This window comes from Pyxicephalus adspersus, chromosome 1 (assembly GCF_032062135.1).
Source record: "Pyxicephalus adspersus chromosome 1, UCB_Pads_2.0, whole genome shotgun sequence".
Classification (NCBI taxonomy): Eukaryota; Metazoa; Chordata; class Amphibia; order Anura; family Pyxicephalidae; genus Pyxicephalus; species Pyxicephalus adspersus.
The window spans coordinates 112883548-112906508 of NC_092858.1; the positions used below are offsets into that span (position 1 = coordinate 112883548).

General features: G+C 39.9%; 1 protein-coding gene across 5 annotated transcripts in view; it reads right to left on the minus strand.

The window, feature by feature from the left end:
• The window catches only part of USP49 (ubiquitin specific peptidase 49), a 63586-nt gene extending 46175 nt beyond the window's left edge, over positions 1 to 17411 (minus strand). For 4 of the 5 annotated variants that reach the window (XM_072424076.1, XM_072424059.1, XM_072424038.1 and 1 more), the window contains exon 1: positions 17324 to 17411. The gene's annotated coding sequence lies outside the window, so the exon portion shown is untranslated. Of the gene's footprint in view, positions 1 to 5295; positions 5605 to 17323 lie in introns of those variants that run through there. The other variant, XM_072424048.1, reaches the window with a different exon arrangement.
• Positions 17412 to 22961: the final 5550 nt, after the last annotated feature.

Genomic DNA, 22961 nt, shown 5'->3' on the forward strand with positions numbered 1-22961 from the left:
ATGTTCCCTGGATAAACAGTCTCTGTTATCTTTACTTTAAATCCTTAATACCCAGTTATATTCTGTGCTTCTAGAAAAACATCCAGCTTTTTCGTAAAGCAATCTTTAGTAGTTGCTGAAACTACTTCCTGAGGGAGCCGATTCCACATTTTCACAGACCTTACAGTGAAGAATCCCTTCCTGATCCGGAGCTTAAACTTCTTTTCCTCCAGACGCACAGAGTGCCCTCTTGTTCTTTGTAATGATCTCAAAATGAATAATTGGGAAGAGAGTACTTTATATGGACCATTTCTATATTTATACAAGGTGATCATATCCCCTCTTATACGTCTCTTCTCAAGGGAGAATAGATTCAGTTCAGCTAATCTCTCCTCATAGCTGAGCTCCTCCATTCCTTTTATTAGTTTAGTTGCCCTTCTCTGCACTCTCTCCAGTTCTACAAAGTCCTTTTTGTGAACTGGTGCCCAAAACTGGACTGCATATTCCAGATGTGGTCTGACCAATGCTTTGTACAAGGGCAGGATAATGTCTTCCTCTCTGCAGTCTATTCCTCTTTTAATACAAGAAAGTACTTTACCAGCTTTAAATATTGCAGCTTGGCATTGCATGCTGTTATTAAGTTTATGATCTACCAGAACCCCTAGATCCTTTTCCATTTCAGACTCCCCCAAATGTATTCCCCCTAGACAGTATGAAGCATGTATGTTGTTAGCCCCCAAGGGCATATCTTTACATTTATCTATATCAGCGGTCGCCAACTGGTGGTCCGCGGCTCTGGTTGTTGCATCCCCAAGCAGGGTCAGGAGAAAGACCCCGCCGGGTGGACACACCAGCCAGAGCCGGTGACCACATACCCAAGCAGCTCCCAGACTCATGGAAGTGGGTGGGCTTTGTCCCTGCACACAACCCACCCACTCTCCCATTGCAGGCTCAGATCTGCGATGGGAGAGTGGGCGGGGTTTTGTCATAATGACATCACTCTGGGGGAGGTTTCTCCCCCTTTCAGTGACACCTGGTTGGGAGCCAGTGATTTTAGTGGACCTGAAAAGGTTAATGATCCCTGATCTATAATAAATGTAATGTGCCACTTGCCACCCAATCAAACAGTACATCCAGGTCTGCTTGTAGATTATAGACATCCTGGGCCTGATTTAGGAAAGCTCTCCAAGGCTGGAAAGAATACACTTTCAAAAGTAAAGTTGGGTGATCCAGAAAATATGGAATAGATTTTTGAAAATCATTTGCTATTTGTTAGCAAATGTTTTGAATCCTGGACCAGATCCATTTCAGGTTTGCTGGATCACCCAACTTCACTGATGAAAGTGTATTGTCCCAAGCCTTGGAGAGCTTTCATAAATCAGGGCACATGTATGGACCTAATTCCATTAAATAGTTTGGTGTCATCTGCAAACACAGAAATGGTACTTTTAATCGCAAACTCTATATCATTTATAAAGATGTTAAACAGTAAAAGTCCCAACACTGAACCCTGGGGTACACCACTAATAACCTTAGACCATTCTGAGTATGAATCATTAATTACAAATCTCTGGATGCACTCTTTAAGCCAGTTCTCTATCCATTTACAGATTGACTTTTCTAAACCTGTTGACCCTAAACTGTATTATAACTGTCTGTGGGGTATGGTGTCAAATGCTTTAACAAAGTCCAAGTACACTATATCAACTGCTTTTCCACTGTCTACCTGTTTACTTCCTCATAAAAAGAGAGTAAATTTGTTTGACAACTTCAGTCAGTCATTCTTGAAGCAATGCTGATCACTTATATTATTTTCTAGCAGAAAATGTGTGTCTCCTCTATGTGGCTCTTTATCAAACTCTCTACGATCTTTCCAACTATGGACGTTAAACTAACCAATACCTGGTACCTGGTAATGATTTTGTTACCTTTTTGAAGATAGGAACCACATTGGCCTTATGCCAATCCATCGGTACCATGCCAGTGTCTAAAAAATTTCTAAATATTGGAAATATTGGCTTTGAAAAAACTGAGCTCAGCTCTTTGAGGACATGTGGATGTAATCCATCAGGTCCTGGTACTTTGTCAACCTTAATTTTGCCCAACTGTTTCTCAATCATATCAATTTTGAGTCATTGTGACTCATTTATGGCAGTGACATTGCTATTATGAATTTGTACTTGAGCTCTGCCATTTTCCTTTGTGTTCACAGAGCTCAAAAAAAGTGTTTAGAAAATCTGCCTTTTCTTTGTCCCCGGTTACCAACCCAGAGACATCCTTTAACCCCCCCCCTAGCAGTAATCCCGAGTGTGACTCGGGGTGGATTCCACTTGCAAAAAGCGGTAATCCCAAATCACACTGGGGGTAACTTTAGAAGACCCCCTTACCTTTGCCCCGTGCTCCAGTGGCAATCTGATGGTCCCGCTGTGATGCCAATGCGCCGGTCCGTCGGGGGGCGTGGCCGGGCGGGAAATTTAAAAGCAGATTACCGAGTAATCTGCTTTTAAATACCACCCGGGTCCCAGCCACGCCGCTGATTGCATCAGCAGTGAAATGCCAAGCACAATGCAGGACCTTCTGCATTGTGCTTCACATCTAACTGCAGATGCGAGCAGCAATAATAAATTCCGGGGTGATGCCAGCTGGCACCACGCCCGGAATTTGCTATTGCTGCTCGCATCTCCTGGAAGATGTGATGCCCAATGCAGAAGGTCTGCATTGTGCTTTGCATCTCCCTGGAGATGCAGAGCAGCAGCAGTGTCTGGGTGAGGCGGGCAGGACATCCCCACTCGCATCACCCGGGAGGATGTGACATCTTCCGGGTGATGCGAGTGGTGATGTATTAGGGGGGTGTGGCCTGGTCGGGAAATTTAAAAGCCGATTACAAAATAAACAGCTTTTAAATGGTTTTTATATTAAAAAAACACTATACAACATGAAATAAAAATAAAAGTACATTTTTAATTTTATATAGTATTTTAAACTACAAAAAAACAATTGTTGTCTATTTTTTCATTATTTTTAAAATTATTTATATTATGTATTATATTAGAATATAATAAATAAATATAATTATCATACCCGGGAGTTAATCCCAAAATTTACAGGCCCACAATATAAACAAAAATTTATATGCAAAAAAATTAAGATCACTTTTTGCATCAAAAAACTGACAGAATTAGAACGCTAGGGGGGTTAAGGAGCCTACATGCTCAGATCTGATCTTTTTGCTAATATTATATTTAAAAATAAAATTGGGGGGGAGAGGTTGCCTTACTTTCCTTTGCAATCTGTCTTTCACTTTGAAGTTTTGCACATCTTATCTCATCTTTTGCACATTTTTACATCTTTTGTTATATTCTTTATAGTTTTCAAACGATGAAGCTGATCCTTCCTTTTTTTTTATCTTTGGAATGCCCTTTTCTTGATCCTTATGGCTTTTTTAACATCAGTTGTGAGCCACATAGGGGAGAGCCACTCCTAATAATGGAAAATTTGCTCTCCTAAAACTAAATGTTTTTATCTTTCCTGTTTTTGCCACTATTATGCTCACTGCTACCCAGATTCTCTTTTATATGCACATTTGTTATAAGCTCTGCATTGTTAGAAAGAACTAGGTCCAGCAGAGTATAATTTCTAGTTGGGGCTTCTATAAACTGTACCATGAAATGATCTTGTATTAAAATCACAAATGTCCCCCCTTTTGCTGTTCCTGTAGTGTCATTACTCCATGTCAGGGTAGTTGAAATCTCCCATGATTAAATCACTTCCACTTTTTGCTGCTTTTTCTATCTGTGCTAGTAGTTGATTCTCTATTTCTTCCTTAGCACTGGGGGCCTATAGCAGATTCCAATAATAAATTGTGTTTTTCAACCCCACATTCAACTCCACCAATTATGCCTCAACCTCATCGCTTATTCCATCCGCAATTTCTTCTTTCACATTCAATTTCAGATCACTTCTCACATACAGACAGACACCGCCATCCTTTCATTTGACTCTGTCTTTAAGAAAGAGAGTATACCCAGGAATATTGACAGTCCAGTCATGTGAAGAACAAAGCCAGGATTCAGCAATGCCAAATAAATCATAATTCTCTTCACTCATTAAAGCTTCCAACTCCTCTATTTTGTTTGCCAGACTTCCAGCATTGGTGAACAGGCTCTTTAAACCATTGCTGCATTTACCAGCATAGTTTGCCAAATTGTTTTGTTTTTCAGTACAACTAGTACTGCACAATCCAATGTTTGTTCGTAACATGGGAAGCTCCATACATTTTTACATAACCCTCCCCCAACTATCCCCAATCCACCCTCCACTAGTGGCTGATCCCTGACTAACCTTTCTGCCACCTCATTTAACTGTCCCACCCGCCTTTGTCCTATATAAATATCCCTCCACCATTCCCCTAAATCTTCCTCCCAACAGAGCACCTCCCAATGAAAAGTCAGCCCAGTGCCCTTCCCTTTTGCACCAGGACTTAAGCCATGCATTTGGCTGTCTAAGCTCCCTCTGCCTTTCTGGTGTTTCGCATTGCACAGGCAATATTCGAGAGAACATAATCTTGGAGGTCCTTTCCTTCAACTAGAATCCTAGTTCTTTAAACTGATTTTTACGGATCCTTCATCTTCCATCTATCTATCATTGGTTCCAACATGGACCAAGACAGTAATTTGTCCACTCGGTCCACCACATGCCGTATCCTCGCACCAGGGAGACAGCAAACCATTTGGTTAATGGGATCCGGGCGACAAACTATTCTATCAGTCCTCCTGATCATAGAATCCCCCATAACAACCAATTGTCTTTTCCTTTCTGCGTTTCCCTCCCCACCACTACTAGATGGGCTGCTCTCCCGGCTGTTAGGGGTGACAGTAACATCTAGAGTTGCCACCACTGGGTCTGTCATCTTCACATAACTTTGTAAATATGTTGGGGTGCTCAAAAACAGGGCTGGCCTTTATTTTCTGGGAGCCCCTACCACTTTCTCTAACTACAGTAACCCAACTCTCTACATGTTCATCCAGATTAACCTCTCCACCCTCCACATCTAAGCAAATAACTACTTGCTCAGTGAGCAGGAGACCCCTCTCAAGGTGATCGACTGGGATCAGTGGTGCAATATGCTTCTCCAGCTCCCCAATGTGAGATACCAGAAAGCCGAATTGCTCACATCTGTCACAGCGGTATTTACCTAGGAGCTGTTGCTCCATTTGTGCATACATATGGCAGACTGTGGACTGAACCAAACCTTCCACCTTAATTTTCCCAGTACAATGTTTGCTTGTTTACAAGGAGTTATAAAAGTTTACTTACAGTTTGTGGCTACTATAATGATTTAACTCCTTTTGTTTTCAAACTCCTGTGTTTTCTAACTCCACTTGATTCCAAGCCACTTGTATCACCAGGCAAGAGTGAGCAAGCTTAAGGTGAGTCTGCCATGAACTTAAATCACCTGTGAAACTCTGACCACTCCCCCTAGAGGTCAGCAAAGAAAAGGGAATCTATTTAAGAATCTGTGAATACTTTTAAATTCCATATTCTGAGCACATAATTTTTTTATGCCAAATTGGGATTTAGGTCAGTCTGCTTGAAAAATGAAGCCTTGCAAAAAAGGAACACATCCTATCTGCTTATGTCTTTTGTTTTTGTTTATAAGGCACAGTGCATTTACTGAACAAGTGCCAAATTCCTAAGTGTTTACCTACATAATTTAAATTTTTGTTACAACATTGCCACTGTGCCAGTCTGTATTCCTAGGACCCCCTGATTTAACTGTATCTTACTGTAATGTAAACAATTTACTCCAATTAATCCTAAATGTGTTGCATGTAGCATCAAAAGTGGAACACAGAATCCTAAAGTAAAATGCAAATATATATGCACTTTAGGCTTGGATCCAATTTAGTTACAGGAAAACTCCACATATATGCCCCAAGGATTTTAAAGTAAAACTATGGGCAAAACAGCAAAGCTGTCAAGGTAACTTACTTTTTAGGTGTGGTGGCTGGGTAGGTTTGTGCTGGCTGACTACTTTTACATGTCTCTTTGTTTCTAATGTGAAGTAAAAAGACGTCCCAGTAACAAGGTGTCCATTTGATATTGAACTTGAACAGCTGCACTGGCAGGGTTTTAAATTGCAATTTTTTTAACCTTGTTTTATGGGACTTATATCATTAAATTAACAATATTTATTCCATTGAATGTACACAAATTACAATATAAAATACAAGAAATATATACATCTCCATCTTTGATCATATAAATATTTCTGACCTTTGTCCTTTTAAGCATTTTGCCATCAGGCTTCTACAGAAGGCCATTTATTTTTTGAAGTTGTACATTATCTGGATATCATTACTATGAAACAATGTTTTTCAAATGTATATAGAATCATCCATTTCCAACAATTTTTTCATAAATGGATTTAAAAAAAATCTATTTTTCATAGATAATAACTGACAAATTGAACCTCCAATGATGTCTAATCCATCACCATATTGTGTGTATAGGGAAATAAAACATATAAGATATTACTCAGTGATCACAGGAGAGGGTCTCAACTTTCAATTCATTGGTGTCTAATACCGATCTTGATAGAGAGCCTTTATTCCTGGTCCCCTGTTTGAGGGAATACATCATTACTTTCATCAAGTTGCAGGTTTCAGCAGGCATACTTCCATGAAATATTTCTTATATGCTCCCCCCCCCCCCCCCCATCACTCATTGTTTGTTATGTCCTATATCTTTTTCTCAGGAGATTTTTAGTCAAATCATAACTACACCCCACAATACACACCTGTGCATGTTCCCTCACAGGGCACCGCCATCTATTTCCATCTTTACTTCCTCCTTGTGTTCTTCAGCCAGCTTGATTGGCCAGGTCGGGATAATGTAACTGCCACAAAGGCATTCAGTACAGGCAAGTACAAGGGAAACCAGGTTTGCAGGTAGTATTTTGGCAGTTGATGGACTAATCAGGCAGGTAAGAAGGATTACTGTAGAAGGGAAAAGGATTACTGCAGAAGGAACATGACCATGACATGTCACTTTCTGCAATAATGACCTGACTAATAGAACATTTTTAAAAGTGGAACTTAAGTACTTTAATATCCTCCTTGCCCTTTATTTGGGTTTTCTATATACTTGTACGCCTTCTTTCCAACTGTCGGTATTCACGGTTTAGGGAGATCTGTCTTCTATCCTGGTACACAGTTATAAATAACATACAATTTTGATTTTGCTACATACGGGTTCATGCCATGTATGATTCATATGCTTACTCATCAGTGCCCAGTAGTCTGAATGTGACTTTGCGCTCTATGATCCCAGGTTGTATTAAATGGATTAATCCCCCTAGCGGTAATCCTGAGTGTGACTCGGGGTGGAAAAAACATGCAAAAAGCGGTAACCCCAAGTCACACTCGGGGTAATATTGGGAGCCCCTCTTACCTCTGCCCCGCGCTCCAGCGACGATCGGACAATCCCGCTGTGATGCTGGGGTGCCTCTCCGCTGAGTAATCTGCTTTTAAATGCCACCCGGGTCCCCGCCACGCCGCTGCTCGCATCCGCACTTAGCTGCGATGCACCATGCAGGATTTCTGCATGGTGCATCACATCTAACTGCGGATGCCATCACCAATAGTAAATTCAGGGGGTGATGCCAGCGATTTGCACAGCGATTTGCCGCTGGCATCACCCCCGGAATTTACTATAGCTGCTCCCATCACTCGGAAAATGTGACGCCCCCAGCCTTCAGGTGATGCGAGCAGCTTTGTTGGTGGTCTCAGTGGAGTGAGCAGGGCGGGGACATCCCCACCGCATCACCCAGCAAGATGTGACATCTTACTATTTAATCTGCTTTTAAATTTTTTTTTTTTTACAGTGAAAACACATAAAAATACAAAATAAAAGTATCAAAACACATTTTAGTGCACCAAGCATCATTGCCCAGTGCCCTGATTTACATTTTGCCCATTATTAGCCCTGACCTTGATCTGTCCTTTTGATGGCTTATAAATCACTTCCTGAATGTATCATTTCATCACTTTGTCTTTGACCTTGATTGTTCCAGACTGATTGATGGAGACCACATGGCATCCAAAAGGCATCCCGCCGGCACAAGCGCTGTTTTGGAGGAATTTGAAAGAAGCTATAGCGATTTGGAGTCCCTTGTGGAATCAAATGATAGCGATTCACCAGGAAATTTGTCATCAGACAGCGAAAGTGAACTGAGCGACGATTCTGGACCTGAGGTCAGTGCTGTGCGCACATGGTGTCCTATTGACCTTGATGCAGACCAGGCAGCACCGCCAAGATTTCCATTCACCGGTGCACCTAGGATGAAAATTGAGGCTGAATGCGACGACCCCCTGGCATACCTGAAGTTGTTTTTGACCAATGAAGTTATCGAAAAAGTTGTTGCGGAGACAAACAGGTAAGCCGCTCTTGTGTTTGCTAACTTTTTTAAAAAAAAAATTATGCCAACATCTATGCTGCTCTGTGCTAACTTTTAAAAATGTTTTGCTAATTTTTTTTATGCAAACATGTATGCTGTTCTGTGTTTGCCAACTTTTTATAACATTTTTATGCCAACATGTATGCTGCTCTGTGTTTGCTAAATTTTTTGCTAATTTATTTTTTTTGTGCAAACATATATGCTGCTCTGTGTTTGCTAACATATTACTTGCAACCTTCACACTATAAAAGAACATATCCTAAAATACCTTTTTTATTTTGTTTTATGAAGGTTGGCTGTTTTTTGGGCTTGGGGATCCTGCAGGAAGTTGTGGGCAAACCCATGCAGAAGTGGTACTGGTCCAAGAATGATTACCACTCCATTCTTTGGCACAGTCATGCCAGAATACCGCTTTTCTCTCATAATGAAGTACCTGCACTTCGCTTTTCCCTCATAATGATGTACCTGCACTTTGCAAACAATGAAGAATTTGATGAGACTACCCATCCTGCACCAAAACTCAAGAAAATTTGGGAAGTGTCTCAGATGATTCTACAAAATTTCCAGCAAACCTATGTGACAGTAAGAGATGTCAGCATTGACGAAAATCTAATGGCTTACAAGGGGAGGTTTAGGTGGGTGCAGTACATTGCATCAAAGATGGCACGATTTGGCATGAAAGCTGTGCGAATCCTCATCTGGCTACATCTGGAATACGGTACTGTACACTGGAAAAGGGACACAATTCAACCCTAGATACAGCCATTATGGATTGGCAACATCTTCAGTGCTATCCCTCATTTAGCTATTGCTAGATCAGGGCTATTGTGTCACAACTGACAACTTCTACACCTCTCCTGAGTTTTATGAGTTCCTTCTGCAACACAGAACAGATGCCTATGAACTTGTTAGGGCTAACCGGCGCAACCTGCCATCACTGTTTGCAAAAGGGAAGCTGAATACAGGAGAAATTGTTGCCTGGCAGAAAGGCGAAATGATGGCCCTGAGATGGCATGACACAAAAGATGTGTGCCTGATGAATACTATCCATAATGCCTCCACCGTTCTGGTACACACAAAACGTGGGAAAGAAGTGATGAAGCCACAGGTGGTGATTGACTACAACAACACTATGGGAGGTGTCGACAGAGCTGACCAAGCCATGACATTCTACCCAGCGATGAGGAAACAGCAAAGGAAGTACTACAAAAAGATTTTCAGGCATTTAGTTGAGCATTGCCTATGGAATGCCTACATTCTGTACAAAAAAAAACTGTCAGAGGCCTGTGAATCATTCAGACTTCATTTTGCAAGTTTTCGAATCCATAGTCAAGAACCGCCAAACACAATCAGTGGCTTTAAATAGACCTGGACGTCGTGCTTCCACCGTTGTTAACCCAGAACTCCTGACCTGTCATCACTTCACTGAATATATCCCATCAACCCAGAAAAAGGTGGCACCTACAAGGATGTGCGTGGTTTGCTGCTCAAAGACCGATGACAGAGGAAGGAAGAAACACAAAGAAACCAGGTTCTACTGTCCTGACTGTGATGGACTTTGTGCAGCACCTTGCTTCAAAATCTACCACACCTGGGATGTCTACTAAAAATGTCCAGAATCTGTTCTAAATTTCAGAGAGACATTTTTGATAAAAATATTTTTTTTTGATAAATTACATTACATAAATTACAAGTGGTCTATTATTTCATTATTTTTTATAATTATGATTTATAATTATGTATTATATTATAATTTATGATTATATGAATGGTAAATAGAAACTACTCACTTGCAGCATATGAGGATATTCAGACTGATTATTACATATCTGTATCCTTTTTCTATTGTGTTACATTGTATGCTCAGCAGAATTTCTTTTTTTTTTTTTAAACGAAAACACTGCTTGGAACCCTTGTTTTAACTGAAGTTAAGTTTTGCTATGAGGCATTTTACAGGGAAGGGAACCTACCATTTTATGCTACTACATTCCAACTCCGTTTTCCCCTTTAAAACACTTTGACATCATGGAAAAAAAAAATAGCGTTAAGAAGAGAGGCGGGGGTGGGGAAGAGAGGAAGGTGTTAAATAAGGGAGGAAGAAGATCAATCTGGCAAAAGGAGTGGGACAGCTTGGAAGCCACACTGTGACCTGACCATGGCAGAGGTTGAAGAACTGCTGACTCTATTAGATGCCAAGGCCAGAGAAGTGGAGTGGAAGAGAGCACAAGTGGCTGAGGTATTTCAAGGGGGAGCTCGGTCCCACGGGTGGCAGGGCCTGTGCAAAGGCAGCAGCGCAGAACTCATTTTTATAGCGGACTAGAGCGATGAGCTTCCCCGTGGATTCTGCATATGAGTGGGAGCCTCAATTGGGACACTCCTGGGTGCTAAGCTAAGGGAAACCCAGCAGCAGCAGGGCTGGACAAGGGGAGTAAGATGGAAGATGGAGGATCCTTAAAAATCAGTTTAGGGAACTAGGATTCAAGTTGAAGAAAAGGACCTCCAAGGCTATGTTTTCTGGAATATTGCTTGTGCCATGCGCAACAAAGAAAAGGCAGAGGGAGCTTAGGTAGCTAAACCCATTGCTTAAGTCCTGGTGTAGAAGGGAAGGGTTTGGGTTCATAGAGCACTGGGCTGACTTTTCATTGAGGTACAACCTGTATGCCAAAAAGGGTTTGCACCTAAATGAAAGGGGGTCTGCTGTGCTGGGGAAAGATTTAGGGGATGGTTTTTTAATGGTTTTATGAGCCTGTTAACCAATGCTAGAAGCCTAGCAAACAAGATAGGGGAGTTGGAAGCCTTAATGAGTGAGGAGATTTATGACATAGTTGGTATTGCTCAATCCTGGCTTTGTTCTTCGCATAACTGGGCTGTCAATATTCCTGGGTATACTCTCTTTCGTAAAGACAGAGTCAAGCGAAAGGGTGGTGGTGTCTGTCTGAATGTGAGAAGTGATCTAAAAATAATTGTGAAAGAAGAAATTGCGGAGGGAACAAACGATGAGGTTGAGGCATAATGGTTGGAGTTGAATAACACACAATTAATGATTGGAGTCTGCTATAGGCCCCTCAGTGCTATGGAAGAAATAGAAAATCAACTACTAGCACAGATAGAAATGGCAGCAAAAAGTGGAAGTGTTTTATTCATGGGAGATTTCAACTACCCTGACATTGACTGGAGTAATAGCACTACAGGAACAGCAAAAGGGAGGAAATTTGTGAATTTAATACAAGATAATTTTATGGTACCGTTTAAAGAAGCCTCAACTACAAATGATACTCTGCTGGACCTAGTTCTTTCTAACAATGCAGAGCTTATAACAAATGTGCAAATAAAAGAGAATCTGGGTAGCAGTGACCATAATTTGATTTCATTTAATGTAAGCTGTAAACAGGAAGCAAAAACAGGAAAGATAAAAACATTTAATTTTAAGAGAGCAGATTTTCCATTATTAAGAGCGGCTCTCTGTGACTTTGACTGGGAGACAATATTGTCCTCAAAGAACAGAACAAAAATGGGAATGTTTCAAGTCTGTTCTACAAAAGCAAACTGGAAATTATATTCCAATGGGTATTATGTTTAAGAGACTAAAATTAAAACCTATGTGGCTTACAGCTGATGTTAAAAAAGCCATAAGGAACAAGAAAAAGGCATTCCAAAAATTTAAAAATGAAGGATGACCTTTATCATTTAAACCTATAAGGAATATAACAAAAGATGTAAAAAGGAGATAAAATGTACAGCGCTGCGTAATATGTTGGCGCTATATAAATCCTGTTTAATAATAATAATAATAATAATAATAATAAAATGTGCAAAACTTCAAAATGAAAGACAGATTGCAAAGGAAAGTAAGGCAAACCCCCAAAATGTTTCATATTTTAATAGCAAAAAGTTCAGATCTAAGCATGTAGGCCCCTTTAAAGGATGTTGCTAGGTTGGTAACTGGGGATGAAGACAAGGCAGATTTACTAAACACTTTTTAGCTCTGTGTACACAAAGGAAAATGGCAGAGCTCAAGTCCAAATTCATAATAGCAATGTCACTGCCTTAAATGAGTCACAATGGCTCAGAATTGATATAATTGAGAAACAGCTGGGAAAAATTAAGGTTGACAAAGCAACAGGACCTGATGGATTACATCCACGTGTCCTCAAAGAGCTGAGCTCAGTTATTTCAAAGCCATTATTTCTAATTTTTAGAGACTCTATAGTCACTGGCAAGGTACCGATGGATTGGCGTAAGTAAAATGTGGTTCCTATCTTCAAAAAGGGAGCAAAGTCATTACCAGGTAACTACAGACCTGTTAGTTTAATGTCCATAGTTGGAAAGGTCTTAGAGAGTTTGATAAAGAGCTACATAGAGGATTTTCTGCTAGAAAATAATATTATAAGTGATAGTCAGCATAGCTTCAAGAAAGACAGAAGTTGTCAAACAAATTTACTCTCTTTTTATGAGAAAGTAAGTAAACAGGTAGACAGTGGAATAGCAGTTGATATAGTGTACTTGGACTTTGCTAAAGCATTTGACACTGTACCTCCCAGACGGTTAATATGCAAGTTGGGGTTGATCGGTTTAGAAAAGTCAATCTGTAAATGGATAGAGAATTGTCTTAAAGATCGCATACAGAGAGTTGTAATTAATGATTCATACTCTTAATGGTGTAAGGGTTTTAGTGGTGTACCCCAGGGTTCAGTGTTGGGGCCTTTACTGTTTAACATCTTCATAAATGATGTAGAGTTTGGGATTAAAAGTACCATTTCTGTGTTTGCAGATGACACCAAACTATGTAATGGAATCAGGTCCATACAGGATGTCTATAATCTACATCTGGATGTACTGTTTGATTGGGCACTCAAGTGGCAAATGACATTTAATATAGATAAATGTAAAATTATGCACTTGGGGGCTAACAACATGCATGATTCATACTGTCTAGGGGGAATACATTTGGGGGAGTCAGAAATGGAAAAGGATCTGGGGGTTCTGGTAGATCATAGACTTAATAACAGCATGCAATACCAAGCTGCAATATCTAAAGCTAGTAAAGTACTTTTTTTGTATTAACCCCCTAACCGCTAAGCCCGTAATTTCTCGCACTAAATATTTTTGCTCTTTTGGTTAACCCCGTATTTTTTCGCCTACACTAAAATCCCCACTTACCTGGTCCCGCTGTGCTAATCCAGCGTCGGTTCATTCATGATATCTACTAGAACCCTATTCGGACATATTTCTGTAAGTTACAGGTCTACAATTTAAAAAAAAAATTTCATGAAAACCTGTGACGCTTTTGGAACAGAAATCTAGAAATCAGTGTAACGCTCAGGTGGTTAAAAGAGGAAAAGACTACAGAGGTGGGAACAAAATCCTGCCCCTGTACAAAGCATTGGTCAGACCTCATCTGGAATACGCAGTCCATTTTGGGCCCCGGTTCACAAAAAGGACATTGCGGAATTGGAGAGAGTACAGAGAAGGGCAACTAAATTTATAAAAGGAATGGAGGAACTCAGCTATGAGGAGAGATTAGCTGAACTGAATCTATTCTCCCTTGAGAAGAGACATTTAAGGGGGGATATGATCACCCTGTATAAATATATAAACAGTTCATATAGAGAACGCTCTTCCCCCTTATTCACTTTGAGATCATTACAAAGAACAAGAGGGTACTCTTTGTCTCTGGAAAAAAAGAAGTTTAAGTTCCGGATCAGGAAGGGATTCTTCACTGTAAGGTCTGTGAAAATGTGGAATCAGCTCCCACAGGAAGTAGTTTTAGCAACCACTACAGATTGCTTTAAGAAAAAGATGGATGTTTTTCTAGAAGCACAGAATAAAACTGGGTATTAAGGCTTTAAAGTAAAAATAACAGTGACTGTTGGATCCAGGGAACATCCGATTGCCTCATGGAATCGGGAAGGAATTTTTTTTCCCCTGTTGAAGCAAATTGTACCAGGTTTTTTTTGCCTTCTTCTGGACCAACTATGTCTTATAGGGTTTTATATCTGGGATATGTTTATTTCCCTAGTGGTAGAACTTGATGGACTTGATTTCTTTTTTCAACTGAACCCACTATGTCACTAAAGCTTAAAATTGAACTCCAGCCTTACCTAAAAACGTGACAGTTTTACAAGTCATCTCCTGTGCTAAAACTGCCTATTTTGATATCATTGCACACTATGTGCTTCTCACCATGTGCATTAAAAGCTGCAGCAGGTTAAATTAAAGCCACTGTATTATCTGGCTAAAAATCCAACCTTTTGCTCCCCATCACACTGTCTTTGACCTGTGGCTTTTATTCATCAGATTTCAGTTCCTTTCAATCACATAAGCTCAAAATACTTGCAGAGCTAACTGCAGGTTTTTGCTTTCGATCCAGAACTTATACACAGCTCTCTGTTAACTTCTCCCACCAGCTAAATTCTGTCTGCATTGCATAGCAATGCGCAAAGATACAGTGATGGTTTGACTGAATGTAAAACAAGGTATGTAATGAAAACAAAGTTGCAAAAAAATGGCACAAGAAAAAGCAAAAAATTTGCAGATTCATATTAGCGATAGTTGTTACAGTTAATGGTTAAGAGAGAAACAAATATCGTTTTTGGACAAAATTTACTTTTAAATTAGCATGTCCCCTGGTGGGGACATGCACCATTATTTGCAAAGCAGTGTGTTGTGTAAGTGTGCTTTGGTGCACTACAATGCACATGCGTGGGTGCTACTGTGCCTTGTTGTGTAACGCTACTATTAGGAAGGCATGTAATGTGCACACACACACACACACACACACAATTTGTGTTTGCTTACAAAACAACACAAAAACAGGCAATCTATACTATGGGTCACAAAGTGAATTTCTCTGCAGACGTTTGGCTAAGGAGATGTTTATTTTTCTTTTTTCAAACACAACTGGCTAAAGCATTTTAATTACACAGACAATGAGCTTTCATAAAAGAGCAAGCCAATAATAAATAACTTATCTATGTCAGTGTGATGGCAGCAATGGTGATCCATGGTCTATGGTGCTGGCAAAAACTATATTGCAGGTTGTAATTTCTTCAAAGAAATCTTTTTTCTGACTTTTAGCAATCTAGGATGTTCAAGTGAATGTTGATAGTAAATAATACTAATTATGCATACACGCCAGCTCCACACTAAACTATCTGCTGGATGTCACTTTCGAGGGGGGCAGGCCTTAGTATACACATAATAGGCTGCTGAAATGTTATGCAAATTAGAATTCAGCCTGGGATGCAGGAAAATCATTTAAAAATGTTTATAGCCTCATTCCCTTATTTATTTAAGACCTTTATTACAGGCTTGCTTGTACAGCTTTAAAACTGAACTAAATCAGAATGTTATTTAGTGATCTGATTTTCTAACACCACTGCTTATCATTTGGAAAAATTCAATAAATCTGAAAACTTTTGAAGACATTTAAAAATGCATGTCTCTACCAAAATGTCTAGCTGTCTGCAATTTTACCTACTAAAAAGTGTTTTAAGGTCCTGGAATGTCATGATGCATTTTTTTTTAAAGAATACTACTGTGAAGAGATTGTTACAGGTGTTTTCTGTGTTCTGCCAGGCCTCACAATATATATTAGGCAAATGCAGAGAAATGTAGGGGCAATTTAATAATAATTTAATAATAAATCTCACTGAATGTAATCTGAAAGGAATTGAAATATTACAGGAGACCAACATCAGTTGCCAGGTGTGAAAAATTTAAGTTAAAAAAACAAAAACAAAACATTAAAAAAATCCAAAAAAAAAACCAAATCTGAATAGCCGAGCTCTATTCCAGATTCATTTTTTTATCAGCATTTATAACGTCACCAATACTGTTGGAGATTTTTTAGGAGTGCATTTCATAATCTTTATAGCATTCACACTGTGCGGGCTGCCCAGACAGCGCTCTGGCTTTTGCAGTGCTAGGTCCCAGGTTCGAATGTCGGCCAGGACACTGTCTGCATGAAGTTTGCAAAGGTTCTCCCCTTGTCTGTGTGGTTTTCCTCTGGGTATCTCCCAAATCCCATAAAGACATGCAGTTAGGTTAATTGGCTCCCCCAAAAAGTGGCCTTACACTGTATTGAAGACATATGACTGAGGTAGTGACATGATTGTGAGCCCTTTTGAGAGACAGCTAGTGACATGAACTTGGTACAGCGCTGCATAATATGATGGCGCTTTATAAATACTGTGTAATAATAATAGTACAACAAATCATTGGTAAGCCAGGAAATCATAAATCTTTCAAAGCTGGTTGTAGTGCTGCTTGTAACTTCACAAGCATTCCAGAACACTGATGACAAACCCCTTGCTAATTCCCTTTTCAGGGCATATATTCAATCTAGAACATCTAATTAATCATAAAGAATCCATGCAATGGATCCATCCTATTTGTGCAAGCTTTTTAATTGCTAAATTGCACACTCTAAAGTTTCTATGACACATAAAGGCCTACTAACCCAAAATCACAATCACACCTTGTTAAAAATTGTTTCAGATTATCCAGCAATGACTGTAGTATTGAGCAGGGAAACAAATGTAGACAGTAAAACATTTAGATGTAACAGCAATGTGTATCATAACTGAGCTGTCAGCTCTCAGCCAGGACATCCGTGCAACTATAATACAACAAACACAATAACCAGAAATCTGATACGATTGTTTTCTGATACTGTATGTGTTTTGTAACAACATCATGGCAGTAATAATGTATTTATGGAAACAGAAGTAAAGACAAAACAAAGCAGCCCACCTTAAATACTCCCAACAATACAAAAATACACATACAGACACAAAATTTCTATTCAAATAGCAGTTGACTGTAGCTCACAGACAGAGAGTCCACTGATAACATTTAAACACCAATAATATAGAGGTTCAATACCTGCACTTATGCCTTTGTATTATGGTAACCGCTAGTTCCCATCCACTACAAGGACCTGGAAGTGACGGCAACCAGAAAACCGGAAGTGGGCGGGGCTTCACGGATCAAACTTCAAGTCCGGGAAACTGCAGTTGAGAGACAGGGAAAATGTTTTTTTTTTTAATTTCCTCGCACGGCAAAACAAGTATGTCTCTGTGTGATTTATATATTATACGCTGTCGGGTTAATTCTGGGGTGTCATACTTTTATTATAGGGCGCACTGATGGTTATGTAGGGGGATATAAGGAAGACAGGTGATGGGGGCACTGACATTGCCGGGGGATATAGGGGGTTCAGGAAATGTTAGGTAATTAGAATGCATTGCTATTATTGTAGGAAGAAATGAAGGAAGTGTCAGGTGATGGGGTGAACTAGTATTGTTCCAGGGGGACATGGAATGATGGGGAAAAGCGAGGACAGGTGTTTTGTATACTGGTGTTATTGCAGGGTAAACGAGGAGGTGAGACAGGTGATGGGGTGCACTCCCATTGTTGTGGGGTAATATGGGGGTACAGGAGGGGGAGACAGGTGATGGGGTGCATTTTTATTGTTGTGAGGTAATATGGGGGTACAGGAGGGGGAGGGGCTACAGAAGGGGGAGACACAGGTAATGTGTTGCACTCCTATTGTATGGTAATTTGGGGGTGCAGGAGGGGGAGAGAGGTGATGGGGTGCACTTCTATTGTTGTGAGGTGATATGGGTGCACAGGAGAGGGAGAGACAGGTATCGCCGAGGGAAGGAGAACACAGGCATCGACGCTGGAGAACTCTGCCCGAGGACGGAATCCGATGACGGCACACTAGAGGATGCCAGCGGCACCAGGTAAGCAACCCTTGATTTTATTTTCAGCTACCCTGAGCCTGGTTTGGGGTAAATGCTATCAGCAAGTTTTTTTTTACCCCGAATTAAGCGCAGGTTAACCGCCCAGGAGTTTCTTCAGAAATGTTTTGTTATTTTATCCACAAATATTTAGTATAAATGTATGCATGGTTTCCACTCCAAACTTGACCCCCCTGTGTTTCCCTTGTCCCACTCTCAAAATCAGATTTTCACATATTGTTATTTGAATGTAATATGTACATATTCCTTTTATGAATGAATTGTCATTGTTTTTATTTTTTTTAATAGTCTGACATTTTCCGAATAAGCTTGGTTTTCCTTTAACATACTTCACTCATGATTTGCTGCCACTGTTCTACACAACCCTTCTGTTCATTAGTAGTGTTATAGGTTTGTTCTCCTTGTGCTGTGCTGCCTGATCCTAGCCCTATTGTATAAAATCACACTTACACTTTCTGGCAAAAAAGGTTGTCAATTAGCTGTCCAGCTGAGTTGCATACTCATTTTAACACACCTGATGGTGATGGAAGGAGGTCCAGGTTGCCGAGTACCACATTTATTGACAAGCTCACAAGCAGGGTTAAGCACTCTTAGAAATTAACAGAAGTTCTGTTGTTGCTCAACCTAATTTTGCATATTGTATCAATACACTGTATCAGTCACTGGATTGTATGCATTATTTAGGTGTTTACACAATTCAAATAGTACTAGTATATAAAACTACCAGGGACAAATACACTTTCAGGGTTTTGATGCAGGTTTGAATGGCATTTTAGACATTGCCCCACTATATATTTACTTACTCAGCTTGGTAGTGGAAGCACATAAAGGTGGATATCCATGAATGTTGCTTGAAGCCAAGCCCATGACATCAGTAATCATAGGAACAAATAGGCTTTCTTTTCAATTTGAAGCATGTTAAGCAATATGCCAAAAAACCCTCTTTGCCTATTTCTTTTCTATGTATATGTATACACGTATAAATGCATACATGAGTGCACATGAAGCAAAACAAATAATATACACATACAAATAAAAACTTACCCGAATGAGGATCCTTCTCTGCAAAAGTGGCCGGTGGGATTTTCATCTGAAAGAGCAGTTGAAAAGTTCATGCGCACATAGTGGATCTGCATTGGCGCACAACAATGCGCATCAAACACCTGAGGTTTGGCGCACAACAATGCACATCAAACAACTGAGATTTAAGACAATTGTGCTGTTTTTAGCCTTTCACTAATTCATAGAAAGGAAATGCTTAAAAACAATCACAATTGATTTGGTAAATTGTGGGTCTGTTGGATCACCCAAGGTTAAAAGATCCTGGGAAATTGTAAAGGAGATCACAAAAACTTAAAAAATAACAAAAAACTAAAACATTTTTAAAACAACTTTAATCAAAATAAACACATTTTTTTAAAAGGTCACATTAAAATATAGGGACCACAAAGACTACTAAATTCACATGACAAAATAAAAAAAAAACCCACACTTCCATATAAAGCCAAAATAGTTAAAAAATGGCCCAATGTTGCATTCAAAAAATTCTTACAAAATATGCAATTTGGACCTATCAAGGGTAGAAAATTGGATTAGAAAATATTTATGCAGAACAAAAATTTAAAGGTGGTAATAAAGACATTATTGCAATGAAACAATATGGCTACAAACACAATAACATAGCATTAACATTAACTTCATAGTTCTCCCCAGAGGGTTTTAGCCAGTTGCTCCGCCCGGCTGCTTTGAATACCCTGCCTGGCTGCTGTGAATACCCTGCCCACCTCTCCTCGGCAGCTCTCATCCTCTGCACGGATCTCAGTGAGGCTGCTCTGTGTCATCCATTCAGAGGATTGCTGCTGGGATGAGAGGTGAGCACACAGTTCAGCCTTCATGTAAAGGAGACACAGGCAGCCCTGCCCCCATCTCATAGCACGACCTGGGATTGCACTTACCGCCTGTTACCAATCCTAGGTGCCCGGCACTTACCGCCTGTTACCAAGCCTAGGTGCCCGGCACTTACCGCCTGTTACCAAGCCTAGGTGCCCGGCACTTACCGCCTGTTACCAAGCCTAGGTGCCTAGCAGTTGCCAGAAGTCAGCTTCCCACTACCCGGCTGAAAACATTTTCTGGGGAGAACACTGAACTTAATTGCAAAATGTACATTGAAACATTCAAAGTTTAAAAAACAAAAGCAGCTATTGTGCTAAATGGTAGGCAAAGTATGAAGTGTAGCAACATAGATTAGGACAACACACCAAACAAGAAATCGCCGCTGTGTGTTTTTTTACAGTTGGTCATTCCATAATCATTTATTGATATGATCCTTTAGATTTGTACACCAGTAAACAGCTAATAAAAAATAAATTAAAACAAAGTAGAGGTAGAGGCTTTAATGGTAAATTAATTTATGAAATGTTTGTGTTTAGTGTAACTTTTAATTTTTTTTTTTTTGTTTTTTACAGGTTATCCCACAATGAAAGATGAATCCTACTGATGCATTCATGTCATGATCACAGCTGTGGGACTCCTGACAGTGTGGGATCCCTAGGCACTAGGGGTTAAATGAGGACAAGTCTCACCATTCACCTCTAGTGCTCTGTGATTGGCTGAGCAAAGGGGATCCCCGATGATGCTTGAACCGTCATCAGGGTTTCCCCTGTTCATCTATCCATGAGGTTGCAGTGCCGTAAGCACAGGACAAAAGCAATCACAGTGGTTGCCCATCCCAAACTGACCTAAGCACTGACATACATGTTACAGTCAATCTACACAATCTCCTATTTATCTGAAAACACATATGTAATGCAAAGGCCAGCCACACAGAATAAAGATTGATCAGGATTTTGTGGTAGGTCCACCTATGTAGTTATATCTAAAGTTGATTGTACAGTGAAATTGTCATTTGTATGGTAAGCTTTAGTCATTATGTAACCATTTTGGATGAGTTTACAAAGGTATTCAGTTCTGTATGTAGCTTAGATAATATGCAAGGAGAGTAAGCAGTAGCTAACCAACGTCATTTTAATGTTTTTTATATAGATTAGGGGGTTTTGTTTGCTTGTCAGCTTGTTATTTGCTACCACCATGTTTGTTTGTTTGTTTAGGAAACTCAGTGGCACTCTCAATGGCACTGTAATGAGATCCAGTGCTTGTCATTTCAGACTAATATATACCTTGATTCTATGAGCAAGTACTGTATATTCTATGGTATTGAATCATAGATTCATATGTTATGATTTAACTATTTTTTTTCTTCCCCCACAGTATTTTTGTGGTGTAGAGACCCAGGGCCTTCAGTTTTTTAATCAAATATAGTGCCCACACATCCTGCAGGCCTGTGATCCTGTGTCTTCCTCTGGAAGGATTTCTTACTACAAATTCATACAAGTCTTTAAAACTTGGAGCTCCTCCAGGAAACTACCCAAGGTTGCCTCTACCACAACTGCAGAAATAATATCAGGGTTGGAGGTCAGCCAGAGGCTACTTCATCTTCAGATCTGAAAGCCACAATCACTGCTATCTTCAATATCCTATTGGATAAACCTCTGACAACAGCCTTGTAGATTCAGTACATAGGGTCCCTGACTCCATGTCACAGTCCTCTGCTATGCCCACTGATGTGATCTGTAGAGTTCACTGTTTTTGCTGTAACAAATATGTGAAAAGCATGGCTCAAAGGCCCATTTGATTTTGATGGTGCACAAATCCACCTACCGCTAGATATGTCCAGGCACATTGAAGATGCGCCTGCTACTTGACTTAAGTACTGTCATGCTACATACAAATGGGGTCATCCTCATCACTCTGTGAAAGCCTAAGAACAGTCTGCACTGGGTGTAACAATCCCTACTTAGTGTGACAAACTAATGCTCCACTTCTTGGATAACGACTGAACCTTTTTTCCATCTCCTGGATACTGCTGAACGCGTTACAGTTTGCTACTACTTGCTTACTTGCATTTACTGATGATGACTTCAAATATGAAATGGGTACTGTTATGGCAGGGAGATCTTTTAGACCTCTCCTGTCTGAGACTGAACAGTAGCACTAATACTTATATTGTTTTTTGTTTATAGTTGCCTAATATATATTTTTTTATGTGGTTCTCTGATGTTTCCCAATCCTACTACTGTATAAGGCTTGAAATTTAGGGGTCTGTTCTTTATTTTTGATGGTCTAATATAGGGTTTCTGCTTCACAGGGTGGGCATGCCATCTTACCCTAGCCATTGCTAACTCCCCCAAGTAGGTAGGTTCCATTGCTTGGTGGGAATTAAGGGATTTCCCTACATTTAGATATTTACTATTAAAATTTTATGTTTTTCCTTTTCTGATTCTTTTCATTTTTAAGCAATTCTGTTTTTGCTTCTGCACCACCTCCCTACATTCTCTTATCCCTACCCTTATTTTATTGATATATTGATTTATTTTTCCCTCATGGCCTATTTATATATACTCTCCCTTAATACCAAGAGGTTAAAATTTCCTAAAAAGTGGACTGCTCTTCTGTGTGATTTATGCTAACAGAAGGTACATATTGTACATATTCTACAAGAAACAAACTTTAAGAGAAGTTATCCAAACTCACGGACCAATACTATAACTGGACATATCTTGGGTCCATCCATGTCTGATGCCAGATCCAGGGGAGTGAATGTTGTACTCCCTAAACACAGCTGGCCATTTAAAGACCAAAGGTCATACCAATTACGAAGAATGATGGTAGAATGCTTTTTCTGAAAGGAGTCATTGGTT